Source organism: Heteronotia binoei, chromosome 21, assembly GCF_032191835.1.
Source record: "Heteronotia binoei isolate CCM8104 ecotype False Entrance Well chromosome 21, APGP_CSIRO_Hbin_v1, whole genome shotgun sequence".
Taxonomy (NCBI): domain Eukaryota; kingdom Metazoa; phylum Chordata; class Lepidosauria; order Squamata; family Gekkonidae; genus Heteronotia; species Heteronotia binoei.
Window position 1 is genome coordinate 153,729,912 of NC_083243.1, and position 6,000 is coordinate 153,735,911.

A 6,000-nucleotide genomic window follows, 5' to 3' on the forward strand; every position below is an offset into this window, starting at 1 on the left:
CTACTTTTGTGCTCTCCTCTTTCACCCTCAACAAGAGATTCTTTAGGTCCTCCTCACTTTCTGTCATTAGAGTGGTGTCATCTGCATATCTGTTAATGTTGTTAATGTTTTTCCTGACAATCTTAATTCCGGCTTGTGTTTCATCCAGGCCAGCATTCCACATGATGTACTCTGCATATAAATTAAATAAGCAGTGTGACAATATACATCCTTGTCGAACCCCCTTTCCTATTCTAAACCAATCAGTTGCTCCATATCCCATTCTGACAGTTGCTTCTTGACCCTTATACAGGTTTCTCAGGAGAGATGTGAGGTGGTCTGGTACTCCCATCTCTTTAAGGACTTACCACAGTTTGTTGTGATCCACACAATCAAAGGCTTTAGCGTAGTCAATGAAGCAGAAATTTACATTTTTCTGATACAGGGAATGTTGGCAATTTGATTTCTAGTTCCTCTACCTCTCCGAAACCCAGCTTGAACTTCTGGTAGTTCCTGATCTACATACTGCTGATGCCTAGCTTGTAGGTTCTTTAACATGACCTTGCTGACGTGAAATGAGTGCAATGGTGCGATAGTTTGAACATTGCTTGGCATTACCCTTCTTTGGGATTGGAATATAAACTGATCTTTTTCAATCCTGTGGCCACTGTTGTTGAGTATGGGATCCCTAATGAGAAAATGGGCATGGCAAGTTTGATTTCTACCCCCAATATGCTTGCAAAGATTCTAGCACCTACCACCTGTTTCTTATTCCCATACTGTGTGAATTCTACCCAGACTAAGATAACCTTGGCCCCATATAAACAGTGCGTAACACCAATACAGAGATAATCATGGAACAAAGAATACAAATCCAAGTATATAAGCCATTATCAAAGTGATGAATTAATTTTCTAGTAAACGTTTCTTATATATTTTTGTACTGTTAATTCAATAAATGAATACAAAAAAATTACAAAGTGTTCCAGTGTTTGTTACTTCATTCCACACAACTCTCATTACATGATATATACTAGTGAAAAGTTGCAAAAATCCATTTAAATCACAAGCAGTTCTTCCTGGAGAGGGTGACCCAACAATTCTCAGTGTCAGTAACCATGCACATAAGTTACAGATCTTCTTCATGGTCTCTGTGCCTCACACTCATGGGATTGAGCGCCTGTGCCGATCCCCAGATTGGTATCTGAAAAGCCCGGGATATTTCTGCGCTCGGCGCCAATGGGCATGCGCAGGCGTCCCAGTATGCATGCTCACCGGCGCCAGCGCGGGGATCCCGCCAGTTCCTTTCTGACTGCTGCGTGGAGAGGTTTGCCTTTCGTGTCCCCGGTCGGTGAGATATCGTTTTTTTGCCATATCATTGTATATAGCCCGTTTGTTGTTTTTTCTTAGCGTAGATAGTTAGTTAAAAAAAAAAAGTTTGTGAGTGTTTGTTGGACTGCCCTTTGGGGGCCTTTCCCTCCGTTTGTTTCCCCCCCCCCAATTTTTTCCCCTCAGAAAACTCTGAGTGGGTTTTTTTGCGACTGGCGTCTATGGAAAGACGGGGGGTTTTCAAACGCTGCCACTCTTGTGGGAAGAAGATTGCCCCCCCAGACGGCCATTCTCTGTGTCTTCTCTGCTTGGGTGAAGCGCACCACGTGGAGTCCTGCCCACACTGTCTCCGCTTCTCCAAGCAAACAAGGAAGAACCGGGCGGCGCGCCTTTTGGCTGCCTTAACTGAGTTGGCACTCCGCCCTCAGAAATCGGCATCGGGCCCGTCAGCATCAACCATGGCAAACACTCCGGCCCTGATGGTCACATTGGTCGATGTGACTCCGATTGTGACCGAAATGCCGATCGAGCGAGGCTCCTCCACAAAATGATCTCATGAAGTATCAGTGGACACGCCCGCCAAGAAGCGTCGGGATGACTCGGGGACCTGAGCATCCACTCCGAAGAAGACCAAGTCCAAAGAGAAGCGGAAGAGGTCCCGTACTCCTTCGCCTTCTCGCAACGTTTTGGCACTGATGACTTCTGCTCCACCGAGGAAGATCCTGGCGTCCCTGTGCCACAGCCCATCGGCATCGAGAGGCAGTATTCAGCAGCCCCGTCTCTCGATGTCTGAGCAGGAGATCGACCTCACTCAGCGATCTTCGTCATCTGGGTCGTGGCGACGTAATGGGAGCGGCTTGATCTCCGAAGTAGAGGCATCGGCGCTGATGGACCCATCTACCTCGATGGAACCTAGAGGCAGATGGGAGCTAGAGCCCTCCATGGCACCATGCCGTTTCCCACCGCTACCACTGTGGGAGCAGCGTCAGTGGCCACCCACCTATCCGTACCCTTACCCTCCATATCAGTGGTTTCCGCCAAGGGAGTTTGCGGAGTGCGATCAACTGTCGGAGGCATCCTGCATGTCGAGGCTTTCGCACCATTCCCGAAGACCATCGGTATCGCTCCCTCCGGAGAGGCGCACCGCCCCAGTGGCTGAAACTCATCGGCGACCATCAACGCCGATCCTCTCCGAGCACTCCGTGCAGTGGGAGTCTTCCTCGTCGGACTTTGAGAGCGGTACCGACAACCAGGAAGGTGCTTTGGAGCCTTCGCCAGGGTCCCATACGGCCGAGGATCTTCCTATCTCGCCATCGGAGGATCTGAAGTCCTATGGCGAACTGGTGAAGAGGATGGCAACTTCCCTCTCCCTGCCTGTGACGCAACCACAACCCGTCGTGGATGATAATGTCTTTGACATTATGCAAAGGGACATATCCACAGCAATCGCTTTGCCCATCACCAAAGTGATTCTGCAGGCAGTCAAGGAGCCCTGGAAGAAACCATCTTCTACGCCGGTGTCATCTAGAAGGCTGGACCACATGTATAGGGTCCAGGAGACGGGTGCTGAGTTCCTTTTTGCCCATCTGAAACCGAACTCAGTGGTCATCTCTTCTTCTGAAGCACGTAAGGTCCACTCATCTCCGCCTGACAAGGAGGGAAAAAAGCTGGACAATATGGGAAGAAAGGTCTACTCTGCAGGGGCCCTAGGAGTAAAGGTATCTAACTATACGGCTTGCATGGCTAGATACCAATACTCTGTATGGGAACAACTCACCCCTCTCCTCTCTTCCCTGAGCGGAGACAAAAAGGCTGCTGCTAGGAAGCTGCAGAAAGAAGGCTTTGCTGTGGCCAATCAACAATTGGCTGCAGCAAAGCACATGGTGGATGTGTCGGCAAAGGCTATCACGTCCGCTGTGTGCATTTGTCGGCACTCATGGCTACGGTCAACAGCCCTACAGCAAGATACTAGGGCCTTTGTTGAGGACTTGCCCTTTGAGGGGGATGGCCTTTTCAGCACCACCACAGACAGTGCACTGCAGGAGATAGATAAGAGCCTGAAGACCTCCAGGAACCTGGGTGTGCAGGCCACCTCCAGAGCTCCCAAGGTGAAGCAGTGGCACAAACCATGGGCCAAGAAGCCTTATAAAAAGTTCTCGCCCGAACAGCAATGGTGACCTCGTCCACCCAGCCTGACAGCAGACCATCGTACTCAGGCAACAACAGGAACCGTTATGGTTCTTAGGCCACTGGCAAATCCAAGGGTGCTCGCCCTCAAAAGCAGGACCTTTGACTTTCTCGTGGCACGCATCATCGTCCCTACTGGTTTAACATCTATCCGCCTCTGCCCTTTCCTACCTGCCTGGGAGTTGATCTCTACAGACAGGTGGGCTCTGTCCATCATAGAAGAGAGCTACGAAATAGAGTTTGCTCAGATTCCGAACCAATCCGTTGTGATCACCACTCCCCCTTCCCCACCTCTGCTGGCAGAGGTGAACAACCTCCTACAGAAACAAGCCATAGAAAGAGTTCTGAGGGAGGCCAGGACGGGAGGATCTTCTTCGTGGTCTCTGTGCATTCACACATATGGGTATTCCGCAGGATAGGCCCTGACCTCGGAGAATTCAAAGCAATCTTGATCGTAGATCTGGCGCGCCTCCCACTCGTCCTGGGGAGGAGGCAGCTACTGCGCATGCCTGGACGAGGGGGAGGTGCTTAGCCACTCAGTTTCTTCCTTACCGCCGACCGGATCGCACCTCCCTCGTTGATCTCCAACTTCTTCACTGCAATCTTCACAATCCAGCCTCCTCTTCACTTCATCCTCGTCTTCTCACTTCTCCTGGTATCGTATAAAAAAAAAACAACCCTCTCTTTACTACTTTTCCGGACTTTCTCCCTCCCCCCCCCCGGGCGGATGGAAGGAAGGGACAAAATAACTTTCAAACGTTGCACCCGCTGCTCCTCTAAAATCCCTTCGTCCGACGGCCACTCTCTCTGTCTATTTTGTCTCGGGGAGGCCCATCGTATAGACTCCTGCGTGCACTGCAGCCAATTTGGCAAACAGGCCCGTAAAAACCGCGCCGCGAGGCTCAGGAGCCATCTTATGGAAACCTCCCTCCGACCGACCATGCCGCATGGCGGACAACAACAACTCGCACCATCTTCCCCACTTCTCGCGGGAGAGACGCAGCCGGCAGCTTCCGTGGCTCAAGGTCCCTGCAAGCCTAAGTCCGGCAAACACACCAAGAAGTCGGATGACTCAAAAAAGCGCCACCGATCAGATTCCGCCCACGCGGACCCGACGGGCACGGCCAGCTCAAAGAAGCCTAAGACCGGACACTCGAGTTCGAACCCGGCCACGGGCTCGACCACAACCAAACCGAAGGCATCGAACCCGACCACAAGCGGCTCCGGCTCGATCCCGAAAACTCCGGCATCGAAGTCGACCACAACACCGCCGATTACACCACTAGAAATCGTGCGCATCTCATCCAGGTCCCCGTCGATCCCGAACTCTCCACCGGACCGGATACTGGAGACCCACTCTCCTATCTCCACTAAGAGCCGCCCCCTCGACCCTCGTCAATTTGTGGATCTTTCGCAACCGCTGGATGCCCACTCGCTGACCAGAGAACCCTCGACTCCGAGAGTTCTCCCAACCAGACCAAGGTCCCGCAGTCGCCGACGGTCCCACAGCCGACGCAGGGGGAGATACTACTACTACTCCCCATCGAGGTCCAGGTCTCCGTCCCCACGGGACCGAAGAAGGTACCGACGATCGCCATCCTCCGGCGCCTACTACGCGGACCCGAGAGACCGCCACTATCGCAGCTACCACGAATCTCCTCGATACCGAGATCGCAGCGACAGACCTGACCACAGTCGATACCGTGACATCTCTCCGCGCAGACACCACCCTGATCTAGAGAGACCTCTCCGGCCCCGTGACGACCCCGTGCGCCCCACCACCGAACCGGAACTTCCTTCACCATTCGAACCCGGACAAGTTGCTCCCAACAAACAACCAGCACTTCAAACCCAACCGGAATCTCACCAAGGAACCGATGTCGACTCCGAGGCGGAACTCTCCGACTCCGACCACTCTTCGGGTTCTGACCTACAATCTCCAGACTCCGATATAGCCAAACCAGCAGACCTATCACCGTCAGAGGGTCCCAAGTCCTACCTCGACCTCGTTTCGAATATGGCAAACTCTCTGAACCTCAAACTTAACACAGACGCACCCAGAGTCTCGGACGTTGTATTCGACCTAGTGCATGCGGACCTTCCATCGAGTTCCTCTCTCCCCATGCTCCCTGTCCTCCTCGAAACGCTTAAAGAAGCATGGGACAAGCCAGCATCGGTACCACCAACATCCAAGAGGGTTGAAGCACTGTACAAAATACACGCACCAGACTCCAAGTTCCTATTTACCCACCCGGCTCCGAACTCGATCATCGTCCACTCCTCCTCGAAGTCGAAGCAAACGAGACACCCAGTGCCCCCAGAACGAGAGGGCAAGAAGCTCGACACTATCGGGAGGAAGATATACTCCCTCACCACGGCCACGACTAAAATACACAATTACATGGCGTGCTTCTCAGCATACGCCTACAACCTGACTACCTCCCTCAACGCATTGATCCCCTCGCTGCCTGAGACATCCCAGAAGACAGCGACCACTGCCCTACA